The sequence below is a fragment of the Chiloscyllium punctatum genome, chromosome 35, assembly GCF_047496795.1.
Source record: "Chiloscyllium punctatum isolate Juve2018m chromosome 35, sChiPun1.3, whole genome shotgun sequence".
Lineage (NCBI taxonomy): Eukaryota > Metazoa > Chordata > Chondrichthyes > Orectolobiformes > Hemiscylliidae > Chiloscyllium > Chiloscyllium punctatum.
The window spans coordinates 70742680-70751540 of record NC_092773.1 but is presented as its reverse complement, the minus strand read 5'-3'; positions in this window follow the sequence as shown (position 1 = coordinate 70751540).

Genomic DNA, 8861 nt, shown 5'->3' with positions numbered 1-8861 from the left:
GAACAGAGAAGGAAAAAACTCATTTATGGCTTCCACATTCTCTTCAGACTCTATACACAAGTTCCCTTTGCTATCCCGGATCGACCCTACTCTTACTTTGATCATTTTCTTATTCCTCACATACGTGTAAAATGCCTTTGGATTATCCCTAAAACTTCCTGCCAAGCCTTTTTCATGACCCCTCCTGGGTCTCCTTCGACAATATTTGAGCTCCTTTCTCGCCTGGCTGTGATCCTCTCGAGCTGACTAAGTTCTTACTACTTCCACCTCATGTAATCTCCGTTCTTTCTTTTGACGAGAAGCTCCTCCGCTCTCGTCATCCAACGTTCCTTTATCTTACCCCTTCTTACCTGGCTCAGAGAAACACATTTGTTCATCACTTAAAACAAGTGTTCCTTAACCAGTCTCCATATGTCTATAGTGCCATTTCCATGTAACAATTGCTCCCAGTCTATGCTTCCCAACTCACGTCTGACAGCATCGTAGTTTCCTTTTCCCGAATTAAATAACTTCCCATTGTGCCTGATTCTGTCCTTCTCCATAGCTATGTAGAATGTGAGGCAGTTGTGGTCACTATCACCAAAATGCTCTCCGACTGTAAGATCTGACACCTGCCTCGGCTCATTGCCGAGCATCAAATCCAAAATGGTGACTCCCCTCGTCGACCTGTCAACGTACAGAGTTAGGAAACCCTCCTGAACACACCTTACAAAAACAGCTCCTTCCAAACCATCTGCTCGAAGGAGGATCCAATCAATATTAGGAAAGTTAAAGTCACCCATTACAACATCCCTACTACACTCACACTTTTCCAAAATCTGCCGACCTATGCATTCTTCAATCTCCCTGAGGCGATTGGGGGGGCCTGTAGTAAACCCCTAATGAGGTGACTGCTCCCTTGCTGTTCCTAATTTCCACCCATACTGACTCAGTAGGTAGACCCTCCTCGACAATAGTAACTTCTGTAGCTGTGATACCCTCTCTGATTAGCAGTTCTGCACACGATCCCATTTTTCCCCTATCCCTATTCTTTTTAAATTTTCTAAAGCCTGGACCATTCAGCAACCATTCTTGCCCCTATAAAAGCCAGGTCTCTGTTATGGCCACAACATCATAGCACCAGGTACTGATCCATGCTCTGAGCTCATTACTTTTATTCTTGATACTCCTTGCATTAAAGAAAACACACTTCAACTGATCCCTTGGTTCTTTGCCAGGAAATTCATTCCCACTGGCTGTGCTACCTCTTGCTATTGCCTCATCTCCATCAACTCTCACCACCGGTATAGAGCTCAAGTTCCGAATCCCTGCAATACTATTTTCAACTCTCCTAAACAACTCGAGCAAACCTTCCACCCAGGGCATTGGTGCTTTTCCAGATCAAGTGCAACTCGTCCTTCATGTACAGGTCCCACCTTCCACAGAAGGCATCACAATTATCTACATATCTGAAGCCCTCCCTCCTACATCAGCTGCGGAGCCACGTGTTAAGCTGCGCCGCGTCCCTGTTCCTCGCCTCGCCATCTCGTGGCACCGGTAGTAAACCCGAGAACACTACTCTGTTAATTTGTTCTGCAGCTTCCACGTTAACTGCCTGAAATCACTTTTTTATATCCTCGATCCTATTCCTGGCTATATCATTGGTGCCAATATGTAACACGCTATCTGGCTGTTTGCCCTCCACTTTCAGAATTGTATACACCCGATCAGATACGTCCAGGACTTTGGCACCAGGGAGGCAACATACCTTCCGGGAATTCCCGATCCTAAACTCAAAATCTCCTGTCAATCTTCCCAAAACATTTTGGAAGCAGCTCCGTGATGTAGACCATATAACTACTGAGTAATTTGTTGTTCAAGAGAAGACCGAACACTCATCTCTGTGCATAAGGGCGATCGTCCTCTCAACCTCTGGGGCCTAAAATAAAAATTAAGGATGTGAAGCCATACTGTATTTCTGAGTGTTTGCTTCGAACGATATGGGGATTACGGAATCCAGACGACAATATGAAGTTGCAAATCAATGAGGTAAGATCGACATTAATATGACCGTTGATCATCTGTAATAATTCAGTCAGCAATTGGCCATGACATTGAGAAATCTTGACTTAAAAATAACACGGCATAGGAACAGGCCCTTCGATCCACCAAGCTTGCACTGACACATGATGTCTTTCGAAAGTTGTAACAAGTTAGCTATCTTCCCATTCACTCCTTACTCATCTATGTGTCAAGATACCTTTTAATTGTTGCTTCTGTATCTTCTCCTACAATCTCCTCTATCAGGGCATTTTCACATTCTTTCTCGAATTGGAAAAAAAAACTTGCTTCTCATATCTCCTTCAAACCTTCCCCTTTTTAACTACAACTTATGGCTCAGGTACTTGATATGTCTACCCTGGGAAAAAGGCTCTGAGAAACTATTCTATGCACATCTCAACAAATTTTGCAAACATCTATCATGTAGCCCCTGAGCTACTGATGTACAACTGAAAACAAATCAAGCTTGCTTAATTATTCCTCACACCTGATATCCTCCAAACCAGACAACATCCAGTTAAACGTTTTTTAGCCATCTCCCACAAATCTAAATCATTTTGTTGATCGTGTAACCAATCCCGTAACAATATTCCGAGTGGCTGAAGTAAAGTTGTATTCAGCTGCAACATGACATGCCAATTTTTGTACTCTGTTCTCTGATTGATGTGCGCAAGCATGTCATAGGCCTGTGATCACACTGTACACATTGTTCACACTGGTGAACTCAGATTCAGTTTCAGACAACTTTAGCTTGTATGCCTCGATCCGTTCGGATTTTGAAGCAACTTATAGTTATTTCTTTTATTGTATATTTCTCTTCTGCAGCAGACCTTCTACAATGCATTATCTCCCAATTGCCCAGATTAAATTACATATGCATTCTCTCCATGTAAGTCTCCAGCCTACCGATATCTCTGCCAGTCATACCAACGATCTACAACTCCAAAAATCTATTCACAGATCTCCCGTCACAAAAACACCCTTTCAATATTCTTCCATCTTCGATGACCAAGCCGATCTGGATCAATCTTACCGACTGACAACTGATATTATTTGAGTTCTCCTTCTGTATAAGCCTGCCATAAGGAACCATGTAAAAGATACTAGTTTTTATCCGAATTGGAGGTAGTTATTACCTTGAAATAGCTCGTGAAAAGTGATCTTTGATCGCTATAGTGGTTGTTCAGTTCGATTCGCCTCAGTGATGGTAAAGGACGACGATCATTGTGAATATTTGCGAGATCCTGTCAAAACAGACTTGATGCGTTGCTGTTTTGCATCTTGCAGTTAGGGTTCATCACGTCATATGTGGCGTTGTTGAAGGGAGTGAGTATCGAATGTGCTGCAAGTCAAAAAATTAATTACTGACCCAGCACAACTTCGAGAGTCTTCTTACTGGAGGTACAGTTGTCCAGGCAACTGGATGGATTTCCATTCTACCCGCGAGCTACACTATTTGAACATTGGACCTAAAGTGTACAGACCGGCAAAATTTCTAGTACTGATGAAACAGCACATTTTCCTCTCAATGTTTGGTTCAGGTTTTTGATAGACAGGCATTCGGAGATGGCAACTTCACAGCAAGTCACTGGGAAACTGACTGATTGCCACAATTTGGAATGGCCGTTGCCTGATTCTGTCAGGTCTGAGTGCTACATGTCAATTATCAGTTCAAGCCAGATGCTTTCTTACAGTGTATGAATACACACTCTTTCAATACCTCAGGTGTCGTAAATAGTGCTGAACGATAGCTAGTAAGCTTTTCAACTTTGGAACTGCTGCTGGAAGGATGGGCATTGGTGGGAAGTCTGCAGATTTTGTGTCCAATTTTCTGATTCTGAAGATCTGCTGCACAGATGCATGACAACTGTGGCGATTCGTCTATAACAGCTCGAATCACCTTCAGTATGAAACCATAAAGTGTAATAATGTCTTTGAGTCTGTTTTACATGGACTCATTATTCTGAAAAATGTGTTCATAATTTACACGTTTAAGATCAAAACATTTATTTTAGTTATTAAAAAAACTTTAAAATACTAACATCTTACTAAGTTAAAGATAATCAAAGTTTTCCTGAATGCAAATGGAACAATTCTGAGTGTGTCACACTCAGAGTTAACTTAGTGTTTTACACTCAGTGTTTTTCGATTCGAGCGTGTATCACTAAATAAAGTGTGTGACAACATTTGCAAAGCTGCGACAAGTCAGACTGCTTCTCATTGTCGCATTAAATGAAGTGAAAAGATCCAAATTCTTGAAATGAAATTCGCAAGCTCTGTTAGTGATGTGAAATGCACAGATGGTGGTGGAGTCGAAACGCGTTGATAACGTAAAGGAACTCATTCACGATGCTCTATATTAAACGTAACATGCCCGAATACAAATGTATATCTGTACCCCCTGAACGTCCCTCATAATAAACTAAACAAAGTCCTCGATTCGGGCATAAAACAGGTTACATTTTTGTGATGAAAATATGAAAATCATAGATCCAGAAATGAGACACATCACGCTAGAGTCATTACTATGGGATATTCATTACCACTTCGACCTCTCTGTCATGAAAGAGTCTTGTATGTTATGGTAAAACTCTTTGGGAATTGTCTGTTTGCTGCACTGATATTTTTGTCTGATGCTCTCTAATCAATCATTAATCATAATGATAATATTGCGGGCGCTGAAGCGAGATACATGACGAAAAATGCATCTTTATTCATCATGCTATTTGTATTTATATTATTCTTATATATTTCGTTGAAACAGATTGGCGTACGTTCCGGATAAAAACGGTTTCATTACAAGGAGAACACACATGAGATAGCGAAGAGTGACAATCACTGGAAAATTTACTCTGGGAATGTTATGACTTAGTGTTTCATAACTGTTAATCAAAATCTAATCAGTCATCAAATCTCGATACATCTAGCTCCATATCCATTTTTATCCAGTCGATATTATAGACTGCCGCCACCATATGTCACAGTGTGTACTAAATGTGCTGTATGATTAATCAGTTCGAAATATATTATTTGAGCATGCATAATGTGGCTACAGCGCGTTTTATTCAATTTGTATAAACGTTCTGCTGTTTTCTGCTCACAAGCAATTTCATATTTATTGATTTCGAATAGGACTTCCTACTTTGTAAACTTAGGATGAAGTGAATTCAATTAATAGTGAAGATCTTCCACATTGCTGTCCATTGTACCCCTAAACATCAACGTCAGCTCATTATTTTCTAGAACAGAAATAAAGAATCCAACATATACGTATCTTGGCATGATTCTTGACATGTAATTGACCTAGTTACAGTTGCGGCTGGAGATTCCACTTCATTTTGCTACTCACAAGCAGTTAACTTCATTGGTCAGAAATACCCCCAAATACGAATGGCCACTGGTTAAAGTTGTCGCTCTACACATTCTACCCGCACTGATTGGCAACCTTCGGAAACCCTCAGAGATTGGAAATGGCCTTAGCCATTCGGCAATGACGACTTTCTATGCCGATAGCTGTCGTGCTGCCAGTTTATATGGCTCCGTGGCTACGTGCTCAATGTTAAAAACTGAACAAGGTGAAATGGAATTTCATCAAATTTAATCATTTTTACAAAGACTTAGTTTCATTCTCTCCCTCGAGACCTACAACACTGATACATCTCCCTACTAAAGAGATCGTACTTCCAAAGTATTATCGAGAGATTTAAATGAAACAATATACTTTGGATACTATGGTTATGATTCATAAACAGGAATTGGTGTAGGAATTCAACACTTATGAATGAATTTGACATTTATACTTAAGGGAAAACACAGTGAAAAACTTCAATTGCTGCCATGCTGTGGCGCCATATTGAAAAAAAATACTTGAAAATAATAAAAAATAGATATATTAGTTGGAAAAGAGCCCGTATTTGTTCTTGGCTGGCTGCATCTGTGGGGAAAGAAACAGAGTTAACGTTTCGAATCAAGCGACCCTGTTTTCGATCCTCAGCATCATCATGTCATTTTCCTGCAGGACGTGCGCCGACACTCGTGGTGCAATGAGCACTTGCTTAATGCGAGGGAACACTTGGGGGAGAAGGTCCATGTGCAGTAGCCCTGAAAGCACTCTGATGCTCAAAACTGTTATTAAGTCATCATAGAATGTCTCAACCAGACAGAACAGAAACGTACACTTTGGTGCATGTCGTCCCTTCTGACCTGATATCCCAACCCAACCTAGTTTCATTTGTGACCATTTGCCCCATTTCTCTCAAAACCATTCATATTCATATCCCATCCAGATGTCTTATAAATTTTGTAATTTTACCTGCCTTCACCAATTCTTCTGATACCTGATTGCAAACTTGCATCATACACTGTGTGAGCAAGTTACCCCTCAGATCTTTTTTTTAGATCATTTCCGTCTCATATTAAAGCGACATCCTCCAGTTTTTGACTCCTCCACCTTCGAAAAAGATCTTGGTTACTCACCATGTCCATGGACCTCCTGATTTTATACTCCTGTATTCTCTGATATTACAGAGTACAAAACCTCATTCTATTGAGCCATTCCTTGTTACTCAAAATCTCCAATCCTTGCAACATCCTTGTTGGTATTTTTTGTATCCTTCCAAACTTAACAACATCCAAGCTGTAGAAGATCATTCAATTTTTATGTAATGTTCCAAATGTGATGAATGTACTGTGCAACCACAAGGACTTCGTAACAAGGTATTGCAGCCAAACACGTATTAGCTCATTTCAGTAAAGGTTTGATCGAACTCGGGAATGCTACAGCTTGTCTTAAAGGTGAAAATGCGTAAGAGAGGGCAAGAGCTTCAGGGAGAGAATTCCACTGAGTCGACTCGCAGAAACTGAAGACACCATTGTCGAACAATTGAACAGTAAATCCACAAGAGAGCGAATTGTTTGGAGTTCAGAGGCTTGAATGTCCAAGAAGTTACGGAAATATAAAGGATTGAGCTCAGAGAGGAAATTAAATCAAGGGTGATAATTATAAAATATGTACATTGCTTGCGCTGTTGTCAGTGCAGGTGAGCGAGCAAAGAGTTAACAGAGCAACAATAATTTATCAACAGGAAATTCAGTGGATGGGCGATGTATTCAGCTCCTATTCTATCTTTTCCAACATTCTGGGAGAAATGGTGTGTCCCACTCACATTTCCCGTATTATTTTGAGAATAAAATCATCTCTGCAGAAATGTATCCATGATGTTATTTGGAAAAACACAAGGGAATTCTTCCTGGTGAACGAGGAAAAGGCAGCAGTGGAATGTCACTTGATTCTGTATTATCCAGAACTACAAGTCAACGGTCTGATTTGGAATATCACAGTGACAGCTAATGAAAATAGAAGGGAACAAAACTCTGAATAAAAGCTGACCGAACACTGACCATGTACATACTGAAAATTGGCATATAATCTCATATGGTTCAGTGCTGCCTTCAGGGAATAATATCAGCCATTTTAACTGCCTGGTGATTGCATACCGACAACAACGTGATCGTGTGTTAACTGCCTTGTTGTCAAAAAATTGGCGATAATTGCTACGCTTGGCCAGCGACGTCCATTTGCTGTAAACGAACGAGATTTTGTTCCATATTTATCCTTGAACACTAAACACAACTATTGACCATTATCAATTCTACCTTTACTACACAAGAAAATTCTGTTGTGTCTATCAAACTGAACCAACTCAAATTCTTGTCAATTCAAAGTGATATCATGACTTTGTTAATCTACTTTTGATTATCTACAGGTAGCCACAACATGTCAACAAATTGTAAGATGGTGGCAGAATAGAACAGTGCAGCCAGAGCTCGTCTGCTCCGCTAGTTCTTCTTCATTTCATAGAACATAGAACATAGAAAATTGCAGCGCAATGCAGGCCCATCAGCCCTCGATGTTGCACCGACCAATCATACCAATCTGAAGCCAATCTAACCTATGTTATCGTTCATATGCTTCTCCAATGACGACTTAAATATACTTAAGGATGGCGAAACTACTTTCATTGCAGGCAAAGCATTCCATACCCTTACTACTCTCTGGGTAAAGAAACTACCTCTGACATCTGTCCTATATCTATCACCCCTCAGTTTCAAGTATGCCCCGTCGTGCTCGCTGTCACCATACTTGGAACAATACTCTCCCTGTCCACCCTATCTATCCCTGTGATTATCTTATATGCGTCTGTTTAGTCACCACTCAACCTTCTTCTCTCCACCGAAAACAGCCTTACATCGTAAGGCCTCCCCCCATAACACGCAACATCCTAGTAAATCCGAGTAAATCCTAGTGTTAATGGCACAGTGGTAAGCACGGCTGCCTCACAGTACCAGAAACGCGGGTTCATTTCCCGACTCAGGCGACTAACTGTGTGGAGTATGCACATTCTACCCGTGTCTGCGTGGGTTTCCTCCCGTTTCCTCCCACAGTCCAAAGATGTGTCGGTCAGGTGAATTTGCCATGCTAAATTGCCCGTAGTGTTAGCTTAATGGGTAAATGTAGGGGAATGGGTGGGTGGCGCTTGGGTGTGCACCTTGTTGCGGCGAAGGGCCTGTTTCCACACTGTAAGTAATCTAATCTAAAATCTCCTCTGCACCCTTTACAAAGCTTCTACATCCTTCTTATAATATGGTGACCAGAACTGTACACAATACTCCAAGTGTGGCAGCACCAGAGTTTTGTACAGCTGTTGCATAACTTCTTGGTTCCGAAAATCGATCCCTCTATTAATAAAAGCTAAAGCACTGTATGCCTTCTTAACAACCCTGTCAACCTGGGTGGCAACATTCAAGAATCTGTGTACCTG